The 13,049-nt window shown below is 42.9% G+C and overlaps 1 protein-coding gene across 4 annotated transcripts in view; it reads left to right on the top strand.

Annotated features, from left to right (window-relative positions):
- Nucleotides 1-13,049, top strand: part of CTDSPL2 (CTD small phosphatase like 2) — a 110,786-nt gene that overhangs the window by 53,330 nt on the left and 44,407 nt on the right. The gene's annotated exons all lie outside the window — the stretch shown is intronic.

Below are 13,049 nucleotides of genomic sequence, written 5' to 3'. Positions count from 1 at the left end.
TTTAGTACACGCACAGAATTGTGCAACCATTGCCTCAACTTTAGAATATTTTCATCACCCTCAAAAGAGACCTCTAGCTCCTAAATTCCCCCTTCCTCTCTAGCCCTAAGCAGTCACTAATCTGCTTCCTGTCTCTATGGATTTCGCTGTATTTTGGACATTTCATGTAAGTGAAACCATAGTCTATTATGTCTGGCTTCTTTCACTTAGCATGTTGTCAAAGTGCATCCATGGTGCGTTTGTTCTCAAGATCTCTTGGGGTTGTGTCCTGGGACATTGAATAAAAATTAAAAAAAAAAAAAGAAAAAACAATGTACATCCATGTTGTGGCATGTATTATATCAATATTTCCTTTTTATTGCCAAGTAATATTCTGTTGTATGGCTATACCACATTTTGATTATCCATTTATCAATTAATGAACATTTGAGTTGTTTTCATATTTTGACTATATGAAGAATGCTGTGAACATTCATGTATACATTTTTGTATGGACAACTATTTTTGATTGTCTTGGGTAGGAGCTTGAATTGCCGGGGTTATACGGTAACTTTGTGTTTAGCTTTTAAGGAACTGCCAGTCTGTTTTCCAAAGTGGTTGCACCATTTTACAGTCCCACTAGCAAAATATGAGGATTCCAGTTGTCTTGAGGACAATCAACACTTGAAATTTTTTGTCTTTTTTATTATAGACGTCCTGGTGAGTGTGAAGCAGTATGTCGTGGTTTCGATTTGCATTTCCCTAATGACTGATGGTATTGAGCATCTTTTATGTGTGTGTCTTGGCCATTTACATATCTTCTTTAGATAAATGTCTGGTATTTTAATTGTATAATTTTTTTTATTGAGTTGTAAGAGGTTTTTTTTTTTTTTTTTTTGGTTTGTTTGTTTTTGCATGATCTCTGTTCATTGCAACCTCTGCTTCCTGAGCTCTAGTGATACTTCCACCTCAGCCTCCTGAGTAGCTGAGACTACAGGCATGTGCCACTACGCCCAGCTAATTCCCATGCCCCCTTTTGGAGACAGAGTCTCACTTTGTCACCCAGGCTGGAATGCAGTGGCACAATCTCTGTTCACTGCAACTTCCACCTCCTGTGTTCAAGCGATTCCCCTGCCTCAGCCCCCTGAGTACCTGGGATTACAGGCACATGCTACCCAGGCTGGTCTCAAATTCCTGACCTCAGGTGATCTGCCTGCCTTGGCCTTCCAAAGTGCTGGGATTACAGGTTTGAGTCACCACGCCAGACCTAATTTTTGTATTTTTTGTAGAGACAGGATTTCACCATGTTGCCCAGGCTGGTATCAAACTCCTGGGCTTAAGAGAGTTTGGACGTGCTACCACGTCCAACTATTTTTTTTTATTTTTGATGGAGACGGGGTTTCACCTTGTTGCCCAGGCTGGTCTCAAATTCCTGACCTCAGGTGATCTGCCTGCCTTGACCTCCCAAAGTGCTGGGATTACAGGTGTGAGCCACCACACCCAGCCAAGAGTTCTTGATATAATCTAGATACAAGTCCCTTTTCAGAGATACGCAGATGTTTTCTTCTATTCTGTGGACCCCTTCTGAAACACAGAAGTTTTAAATTTTGATGAAGTCCACTTTGTTTATTTTTCATTTTGTTGCTTGTGCCTTTGGTGTTATATCCGAGAAACTATTGGCAAAATCAAGGTGACAAAGATTTATCCCTAGATTTTCTTTTTTTTTTTTTTTTTTGAGACGGAGTCTCGCTCTGTCGCCCAGGCTGAAGTGCAGTGGCCGGATCTCAGCTCACTGCAAGCTCCGCCTCCCGGGTTCACGCCATTCTCCTGCCTCAGTCTCCCGAGTAGCTGGGACTACAGGCGCCCGCCGCCTCGCCCGGCTAGTTTTTTGTATTTTTTTAGTAGAGACGGGGTTTCACTGTGTTAGCCAGGATGGTCTCGATCTCCTGACCTCGTGATCCGCCCGTCTCGGCCTCCCAAAGTGCTGGGATTACAGGCTTGAGCCACCGCGCCCGGCCCCAACTCCATTTGTTGAAGACACTCTTTAACTTTTGAGAAACTGCCCAGCTGTTTCACCATCTAACATTCCATTTAGCAGTTTCAAACAGTTTCCCTTGCTTACATTCTTACCAGTATTTGATATTGTCAGTCTTTTTAACTTTAGTCTTTCTGCAGGGGTAGCGTATCTTATTGTTTTTAACTTGCATTATTTTAACTTCCATTTTCCAGGCTCAGGTGATCCTCACACCTCAGCTAGCTGGGATTACAGGTTTGCATCACCACACCTGGCTAATTTTTGTATTTTATAAGAGATGGGGTTTCATCATGTTGCGCAGGCTGGTCTCCAACTTCTGGGCTCAGGCAGGCTACCTGCCTCGCCCTCCCAAAGTGCAGGAGTGAGCCATGTATAAAGACCGAGATTTAACAGTTTTACGGCTTCAGCAAGAACTTTCTTGAGGCTGGGTGCGGTGGCTCACGCCTGTAATCCTAGCACTTTGGGAGGCTGAGGAGGGCAGAGGATGGATTGCCTGAGCTCAGAAGTTCAAGACCAGCTTAGGCAACATGGTGAAACCCTATCTGTACTAAAATACAAAAAATTAGCTGGGCATGGTGGTACACATCTGTAGTCCCTGCTACTCAGGAGGCTGAGGCGGGCGATCGCTTGAACCCAGGAGGCGGTGGTTGCAGTAAGCTGAGATCACACCACTGCACTCCAGCCTGGGTGACAGAGTGAGACTCTGTCTTTGTTTTAAAAAAGAAGAGAGGGGCCGGGAGCGGTGGCTCAAGCCTGTAATCCTAGCACTTTGGGAGGTCGAGACGGGTGGATCACGAGGTCAGGAGATCGAGACCATCCTGGCTAACACGGTGAAACCCCGTCTCTACTAAAAAAATACAAAAACTAGCCGGGCGAGGTGGTGGGCGCCTGTAGTCCCAGCTACTCAGGAGGCTGAGGCAGGAGAATGGCGTGAACCCGGGAGGCGGAGCTTGCAGTGAGCTGAGATCCGGCCACTGCACTCCAGCCTGGGCGATAGAGCGAGACTCTGTCTCAAAAAAAAAAAAAAAAAGAAGAGAGAACTTTCTTAAGAGGAACTGGCTCTCCCAACTTGCTAAGCGTGGCAATAAAGAATATAGTGGGCCGGGCTTGGTGGCTCACGCCTGTAATTCCAGCACTTTGGGAGGCTGAGACAGGCGGATCACCTGAGGTCAAGAGATCGAGACCAGCCTGGCCAATATAGTGAAACTCCACCTCTACTAAAAATATAAAAATTACCCAGGTGTGGTGGCACACACCTGTCATCCCAGCTACTCGGGAGGCTGAGGCAGGAGAATTACTTGAACCTGGGAGGTGGAGGTTGCTGTGAGCCAAGATCGTGCCATTGCACTCCAGCCTGGGTGACTCCATCTCAAAAAAAAAAAGAATACAATGACCATTGGGTTTCAGTGCCTTGATTTGTCTTTTTTTGTTTGTTTGTTTTTGTTTTTTTTTTGAGACGGAGTCTCACGCTGTCGCCCAGGCTGGAGTGCAGTGGCGCGATCTCAGCTCACTGCAAGCTCCGTCTCCCGGGTTCACGCCATTCTCCTGCCTCAGCCTCCTGAGCAGCTGGGACTACAGGCGCCCGCCACCGCGCCCAGCTAATTTTTTGTATTTTTAGTAGAGACGGGGTTTCACCGTAGTCTCGATCTCCTGACCTTGTGATCTGCCCGCCTCGGCCTCCCAAAGTGCTGGGATTACAGGCGTGAGCCACCGCGCCCGGCACCTTGATTTGTCTTAAGGTGCCAGTTACTGTATACACCGTTGATCTTGCATAGCTAGCACAAATGTTAACACAAGTTGTTCCAGAATGAACTGAAAGACAATCAATCAATCAGTCAATCAATAGATTCACCACCTGTGTTTGTTACCATGCATTCACAGTAACAAAAATCTTTGATAATTAGTTGGTGCTGGTATCAAATAAATACATGCAGGCAAAATACCAAGTCCGGCCACATTAATAAGGCACAGAAGTACAATCCTCTACATACTAGATAATACTTGTTTTTTTATGTTTGCAGATAAATATTTCATTCAGTGGATTTAACTTAGCATTGGAAAGTGGGAGCGCATGTTTCTTTTATTGACTTTTTATCTAGCAGACTTTCAGCACTATCTACTATGCAAAGATTTATTTCTCTGATATTGTTTACCCCTTTTCAACCAATGCAGTATGATAACTTACTCTTTAAGATTCTTCAGAGGATTTTTCATTTTTAGTTTGAAAAGCTGTAACCATTTTTTGCTTTTAAAGAACTCATTATGTATATATTTAAAATACTAAATTCCTTTTTAAAAAACTCTGAATGATTCTCAAATGACAGTATACTAAATTGTCACCATTTAAATATGTCTCATCTATTTAAGTATGTTTTATTACGTAAGATGTAATAAGACAACCTTATGCGGCCAAAAGGAAGATATCTTTATCATGCTTTCATTTCTTATTTACAATTGCATCTAGAGTCTCTGGAATAGATTTACTGCATTGTGAGTCAGAGAATCCTGATATGTCAGTTTCTTATTTTTCAGCAGTGCAGCAATAGATTGAAATCACAGCTCTTCTAACCTCCCTGTTTTTATCTAATGATTCATTATTAAGTATTAAAAAGTTACTTTTTAAATTATTATTATTATTTTTTGAGACGGAGTCTTTGCTCTGTCGCCCAGGCTGGAGTGCATTGGCATGATCTCGGCTCACTGCCAGCTCCGCCTCCTGGGTTCACGCCATTCTCCTGCCTCAGCCTCCCGAGTAGCTGGGACTGCAGGCACCCGCCACCATGCCCAGCTAATTTTTGGTATTTTTTAGTAGAGACGGGGTTTCACTGTATTAGCCAGGATGGTCTTGATCTCTTGACCTTGTGATCCACCCGCCTCGGCCTTCCAAAGTGTTGGGTTTACAGGCATGAGCCACCATGCCTGGCCACAAATTTTATTTTAAAATATTACTAAATTCTGAAATAACTTTTATGTGAAACTTAAAATTTAGAAATAAATGTATTTTAAATAAATATATTATTGCAAAGCAAAACCAGAAGAGTACTCTTCCTGTGTTTTCACATATGTGTATATATACAGTCATGTGCCACATAATGATGTTTAGGTCAGCATGGACCACCTTATGGTCTCATAAGGTTATAATACCATATTTTTACTGTACTTTTTTTTGTGTTTAGGTACATGAGTACTTAACATTTTGTCATAATTCCCTACAGTATTCAGTACAGTAGCATGCTGAGCAGGTGGGTTGCCTAGGAGCAATAGGTGTGTGGTAGACAATATCATATTGGTTTGTGTAAGTACACGGTATGATTGTACAATGATGGAATCGCTAACGATGCTTTTCTCAAAACATATTCCAGTTGTTATGTGATGCATTACTTTATATAGAAAAATTTTGAAATTGCAAAATAATAATTTACTAAATCATAATGAAGTTACAGAGATTATAGCAGATATAACTAGATAATTAGTAAGAGCACAGTAGAAGTGCCCCACACAAGGTTGGGCACCGTGGCTTACGCCTTTAATCCTGGGATTGGAAGGCTGTGGTGAAAGGATCGCTTGAGTCCAGGCTTTCGAGACTAACCTGGGCAACATAATGAGACCTCGTCTTTTCAAAAAATTTAAAAAAACAAATTAGTTGAGTGTGGTGCTACACACCTGTAGTCCCAGCTACTTCAGAGGCTGAGGTGGGAGGATCACTTGATCCCACGAGACAAACGCTGCATTGAGGTGAGATTGTGCCACTGCACTGTAGCCTGAGTGACAGAGCAAGACCTGGGAAAAGGGGGCCAGGCGCAGTGGCTCATACCTGTGATCCCAGCACTTTGGGAGGCCAAGGTGGGTGGATCACTTGATCTCAGGAGTTCCAGACCAGCCTGGGCAACATAGCAAAACCCCGTCTCTACAAAAAAGTTTTGTTTTTTGCTGGGCATGGTGGCTCACGCCTGTAATCACAGCACTTTGGGAGGCCGAGGCGGGTGGATCACGAGGTCAGGATATCAAGACCATCCTGGCTAACATGGTGAAACCCCGTCTCTACTAAAAATACAAAACATTAGCCCGGCGTGGTGGTGGGCGCCTGTAGTCCTAGCTACTCGGGAGGCTGAGGCTGGAGAATGGCATGAACCCAGGAGGCGTAGCTGACAGTGAGCTGAGATTGCACCACCGTACTCCATCCTGGATGACAGAGCGAGACTCCATCTCAAAAAAAAAAAAAAAAAAAAAAATTTGTTTTTAATTAGTTGGACTTGGTGGTGTGTGCCTGTAGTCCCAGCTACTTGGGAGGCTGAGGTGGAAGAATGACTTGAGCCTGGGAGGTTGGGGCTGCAGTTAGCTAAGATTGAGCCATTGCACTCCAGCCTTGGTGACAGGGCAAGACCCTGTCTTTAAAAAAAAAAAAAAAAGTACTTGCCAGGTGCGGTGGCTCATGCCTGTAATCCCACCACTTTGAGAGGCCACGACGGGCACATCACCTGAGGTCGGGAGTTTGAGACCAGCCTGACCAACATGGAGAAAACCCTGTTTCTACTAAAAATACAAAAAATTAGCTGGGCGTGGTGACACATGCCTGTAATCCCAGCTACTTGGGAGGCTGAGGCAGGAGAATGGCTTGAACCTGGGAGGCGGAGGTTGCAGTGAGCCGAGATTGTGCCATTGCACTCCAGCCTGGGCAACAAGAGCGAAACTTAATCTAAGAAAAAAAAAAAGTACTTAACACAAAGATCTTTTTATATGTATTCACATATTTTCCATTATAGTGTTCACTCCTTAATGCATTTAGGATTTTATCTGGTACTGTTTATCGGATGCCTGCAGAACTTCATTTAGTATGTATCTCTCACCAATTTTCTTAGTTTTATATCTACATTTTTTGAGCACATACTCATTACATGCTATCCTTTATTCAAATTTGTCTTAGTTCTACAGGTTCTCCATCCGTTTGATGTGCTTAATGTTTATGCTTAGTCTTAGCTTCATTGTCTGAAGCTTATTTTTGTAGTGAATTCCTTGGAAAAGATTGATGGGGCTGAGTGCAGTGGCTGATGCCTGTAATCCCAGCACTTTTGGGAGGCTGAGGCTGGCAGATCACATGAGGTCAGGAGTTCGAGAGCAGCCTGGCCAATATGATGAAACCCCGTCTCTACTGAAAAAAAGAATACAAAAATTTCCCTGGCGTGGTGGCAGGCACCTGTAATCCCAGCTACTCTGGAGGCTGAGGCAGGAAAATCTCTTGAACCCGGGAGGTGGAGGTTGCAGTGAGCTGAGATTGTGCCACTGCACTTCAGCCTGGGTGAGAAAAGCAAGACTCTGTCTGAGAAGACAAAGACTCATGGGAACCATATTCTGAGCTTTTGCATGTTGATAACAGTGCCCTATCTGCTTGAAAATCAGTTTTGCTGGATATAAAATCCTTAACTCACATTTTTTCTTGGTTACATTAAATGTTATTCTATTTTCTTTCAACATGAAAAGCGTTTCTGTCAAATGTTTTATAATATAATTTTTCTTCTTTTTTAAAGTTGTTAAATTTAGAATATCTCTTAGATTGAGCTGGGCGTGGTGGCTCAGGCCTGTAATCCCAGAACTTTGGGAGGCCAAGGCAGGCAGATCACTTCAGGTCAGGAGTTCAAGACCAGCCTGACCAACATGGCGAAACTCCGTCTCTACTAATAATACAAAAATTAGCTGGGTATGGTGGCAGGCACCTGTAATCCCAGCTACTTGGGAGGCTGAGGCAGGAGAATTGCTTGAACCCAGGAGGCCGAGCCACTGACTGCACTCCAGCCTAAGTGGCAGAGTGAGACTCTGTCTCAAAAAGAAATAAAAAATAATAAAACGTGTCTTGAATTGACATGCCACTCCTGGCTTTTACACTTTCTTCATTTCTTTTTATGTCTGTCTTCATTTGTTTAAAAAAGAAAAAAGGCAGTTTTCTCCCTTGCCTCGTGTGGGGGCCAACAGCTATAGTCCTGGCTACTCAGGAGGCTGAGGTGGGAGGATTGCTTGAACCTGGGAATTTGAGACCAGTTTGGGCAACTTAATGAGACCATGGCTCTCAAAAAAACAAAATGTTACCCTCTTTCTTTTAAAGGTATAATCTTTGTTTACTCTCTCGGGCCCCTTGTAGTGTAGTCTTTATTTCCGAAATGATTTATAAAAATTTTTGAATTGTTTTATTCTGTCTCTTAGCTTCTGAGTTTTTCTTCCTCTGCTGTATGTCTCATATTTTCTTTCCTTTTTTTTTTTTTTTTTTTTTTTGGAGACAGAATCTTGCCCTGTTGCCCAGGTTGGAGTGCAGTGGCATGATCATGGCTCACTGCAGTCTCAAACTCCTGTGCTCAAGTGATCCTCTTGCCTCAGCCTTTTGAGTTGCTGGGACTGTAGGCACATGCCACCACGATTGGCTGATTTTTAAATTTTTGTGTAGAAATGGGATCTTGCTATGTTGCCCAAGCTGATCTCAAACTCCTAGCCTCAAGTGATCCTCCTGCCTCAACCTCCCACAGTGCTAGAATTACAGGCGTGAGCCTCCACACCGGCCTCATGTTTTCTTAATGTATTTTATCTGATTTTGAAATAGAAGATTATCATTTTTATCTTTTCCCTGTGCATGTTTTTCTGACATGTGTTCTTTATGGAGGTATTATTCTGCTCCATGTATGTTTAATTATAATAGTTTTGTGTGGGATTTGATATCTACACTTTCTTGCTCATTTTTATGTGAAATTAGTTTTTCTGAATTTTCAGAAAGTTGTGTAGTTCAGGGTATCTTTTTGAACAAATTTTGTTTTTATGTAGTTTTTAAAATATTAGTGATGTTTTTTGAGTTTTGTCTTGTATTTCTACCACGTGTTTATTTGGGATTTCTCTTTCTTTTCTCTCTTCTGTGCCTGCCCTACTCACATTTGATTCCACTCCCAGTACTTCCCCCTGAGTATGGAAACTTGTTCTAGAAGGGGGCCATAGTTGGTCAGTTTCAAGAGTTCATAGGAGCAGACTGTTCCTGTCATTTCAACTCTAGCCATAGACCCGTTATGCTATTGGATTGGACAGCAGCTCCCCAACTCCCCTCCCCCTTATTTAATTTGCTATTCTCAAAGTGGTCCGCTGTGGTTTCCAGTGACTACCTACGTGTTAGGTATTTGGGGCTTCTGTTCTCAGGTGTGCCACCTCACTTGTTGCTTAGTTCTGTTTTCCTTTGCACTGGTGTATATGGACATTTAGTTATTGTGCTTGTTGGTTTGTCCTCATCTGCTTGCGTTTTTGAGTTTATGGGGGATACCTTGTCTTCTGGTTTTGTTGTAAATGTTGCTTATGGATTTTTCTTGCCTCTTCAGTTCTCTGTATTTACATGGAGATTCATATATTTAAGAACACCACCTTCCCACGATTTTCCCCTTAATTACCTATCTTAGAGACAACTTTGAAAAATACAAATTTTGCACTGAGGTGGAAGGATAGCTTGAGGCTAGGAGTTTGAGACCAGCCTGGTTAACATAGCGAGACCCTATCTCTACAAAAAATAAAAACATTAACAGGGCATGTTGGTGTGTGTCTGTATTCCTAGCTGCTTCAGAGGCTGAGGCAGGAAGAATGCTTGAGCCTAGGAGTTTGAGGCTGTAGTGAGCCATGATTGTGCTACTACACTTCAGCATGGGCGACAGAAAGAAAAAAATGCCTCCTTGAAAAAAATGCCTCCTTGAAAGAAAAAAATGCCTCCTTGAAAAAAAAAAAAAAAGAAAGAAAGAAAAATGCAGATTTTAGAGAAGACATTGTAGGATTATTGTATTTAGTGAAACAACTTATATAGTATTGTAGAAACTGTCTTTCCTAGTTCCTCCTCTTCTTCTAAAAAATCCTACCATGTTCAAAGTATACCCAAATTTTACAGTTGAATGTTCACAAAAGACTAGGATTGGGTGACAAATTGTCTTTCAGAATTGGATCATCATGCTGGGCACCATGGCTCATGCCTGTAATCCCAACAGTTTGGGAGGCTGAGGCAGGAGGATTGCTTGGCGCTGGGAGTTCAAGACCAGTCTGGACAACATAGCAAGACCCTGTCCCTACTGGGGGTAGCCGGGGGGAAGGATTGGATCATCAGGCATTTCAATGAATTATTCTGAAGAGTAGGATTTTACTGTCAGTGACTACAGAATTTTAGTCTTGACCTTAATAAGCTTCCTCTTCCATTTTAGACATGTAACCTGAAGTATTTGAATGTGTTCTCAAGTGACCGCATTATAGTCTGTTCTGCAACAATATGTGGTGCCCCTACAATACTATTTAGCCTACTCACTATTGGTAAATAGGGGTGTAGTATCAATAACATAGTGCGGAGGTATTGGTTTGTAGATGGTTTCCCTCTAAACCAGACAACAAACTGAATAATTAGAGTTGAACTTGATATTCTCTTCATCAGGAAAGTAAAAAGCCTCCAGTTCAGCTGCTACATAGGCACAAGTCTTTTCACCTGTTTTTTTATTTTTATTTTTATTTTTTGAGATGGTGTTTTGCTGTTGTTGCCCAGACTGAAGTGCAGTAGCATTATCTCGGTTCACCACAAACTCCACCTCCCGGGTTCAAGTGATTCTCCTGCCTCAGCCTCCCAAGTGGCTGGGATTACAGGCATGTGCCACCATGCCTGGCTCATTTTGTATTTTCAGTAGAGACAGGATTTCTCTATTTTGGTCAGGTTGGTCTCGAACTCCCAACCTCAGGTGATCCGCCCGCCTCGGCCTCCCAAAGTTCTGGGATTACAGGCTTCAACCACAGCGCCTGGCCTATTTTTATTTTTAATTAAAAGTGATAATCTGCAGCAGACATTCCCTCTCCAGAGAGGTGCACCCTGGTCTAGCAGGGACTCTTCACATATGGCCGTTTGCATTTCCTTTTGTGCCCAACTTTAACAGCAGCCCTCTAGCTTAAACTTCACTTCTCCCATAAGCCCCGGTTTCTACTTCATTGTTTCTGGTACCCTTTATTATCCCCTGAGATAGCATTCCAGCCCTCTTAGCTGCCTTACTTGGGTAGGGATGTCCAAGTTTTCTCTCGTGGTCCCAATCGTTGTTTTAGAGACAGAGTCTCTCTCTGTTGCCCAGGCCGGCATGCAGTGGTGCAATCATAGCTCCCTGCAGCCTTGAACTTCTGGGCTCCCACCTAAGTCTCCCAAGTAGCTGAGATTACAGGCGTGTGTCACCAAGCCCAGCTCCAATCATTGTTTTTGTTAGTGCTATGGTTACAAAGTTCCAGGGGCATAAACTAATCTGCCCCAACATACCTCTCTCCCCTTCTGGACCCATTTTTTCCATAAGCTTTGTTTCTTTTATTGTTGCAGAATGCAAGGTTTTCGGGAATGTATGTATGTATTTTATAGCAGCTGTACTAGGAAATTTCAGGGGGAGGCTAGGACTTAATGTAGTTGAAACTTTGCTGTATTATTTCTGTTCTTGGAAGACTTTATATAAAGAGAGCTCCTGTATTTTTTGATAGTGAAGATTCCATGTTTGTGATAGGAGGCTTCCCGATCCTCATTTTAAAATATAGGAGAACAGTACATGGTCAGAATTTGAAGGATTTTCTTGTGGATCACTGAGGCAGTATTGTATGCTATTGTAATTTTCACCATTTACAATGCGAAGTTTTGTTTCAGAAATAATACAGCAATGTTCAACTTTTAGAAAATGTTTATTAGTGGCCAGGCGCGGTGGCTCAAGCCTGTAATCCCAGCACTTTGGGAGGCCGAGGCGGGCGGATCACGAGGTCAGGAGATCGAGACCATCTGGCTAACACGGTGAAACCCCGTCTCTACTAAAAAATACAAAAAACTAGCCGGGCAAGGTGGCGGGCACCTGTAGTCCCAGCTGCTTGGGAGGCTGAGGCAGGAGAATGGCATAAACCCGGGAGGCGGAGCTTGCAGTGAGCTGAGATCCGGCCACTGCACTCCAGCCCGGGTGACAGAGCGAGACTCCGTCTCAAAAAAAAAAAAAAAAAGAAAAAAAAGAAAATGTTTATTAGTGTATTTTATTAGTTGCTGTAGGGTAAAAACATTAAATACAAAAAAGTAGAGATAAGAATGTTGATTATATTTACCAATTATATATAATATATACATTTGAAGATCTAATCCTTACCAAAAGATTTCAGGTAGTCTCATTAAAACAGCAAGGAATTATGTAGGGCAGTATTATAGTAATATTAGAAAGTCACTCATGTGGCCAGATGCTGTGACTCATGCCTGTAATCCCAGCACTTTGGGAGGCTGAGGCTGGCAAATCACGAGGTCAGGAGTTCGAGGCCAGCCTGACCAATATGGTGAAGCCCTGTCTCTACTAAAAATACAAAAATTAGCTGGGTGTGGTGGTGCACACCTGTAATCCCAGCTACTCAGGAGGCTGAGGCAGAAGAATGGCTTGAACCCGGGAGGGAGACGGAGGTTGCAGTGAGGCGAGATCGTGCCACTGCACTCCAGCCTGGGCGACAGAGTCAGACTCTGTCTCAAAAAAAAAAAGAAAAAAAAAATCACTCATGTATATGACTATGACTCTAGAAAAAATTTACAAATGAGGCCGGGCACGGTAGCTCACGCCTGTAATCCTAACACTTAGGGAGGCTGAGGCGGGTGGATCACCTGAGGTTAAGAGTTCAAGACCAGCCTGGCCAACGTGGTGAAACCTCGTCTTTACTAAAAATACAAAAATTAGCTGGGCATGGTGGCAGGTGCCTGTAATCCCAGCTACTTGGGAGGCTGAGGCAGGAGAATCACCTGAACTCAGGAGGTTGAGGTTGCAGTGAGTCAAGATCATGCCACTGCACTCCAGCCTGGGCAACAGAGGAAAAACTCTGTCTCAAAAAAAAAAAAACAAAAAACAAACAAAATTTTCAAATTAGAAAACATATATATATATGTATAAATAGAGAAACGTAAATCATCCTAATGGCTGAAAGTGTACTATTTTAGTCCATTAATACTGCAAGAATAGTATAAACTGGTCATGTGGGCTTGCCCCATATAAGGCAGCAAATAGCT

This window comes from Papio anubis, chromosome 7, assembly GCF_008728515.1.
Source record: "Papio anubis isolate 15944 chromosome 7, Panubis1.0, whole genome shotgun sequence".
NCBI lineage: Eukaryota > Metazoa > Chordata > Mammalia > Primates > Cercopithecidae > Papio > Papio anubis.
Note: the sequence above shows the minus strand (reverse complement) of the source record. Positions and strands in the feature narration are given on the sequence as shown.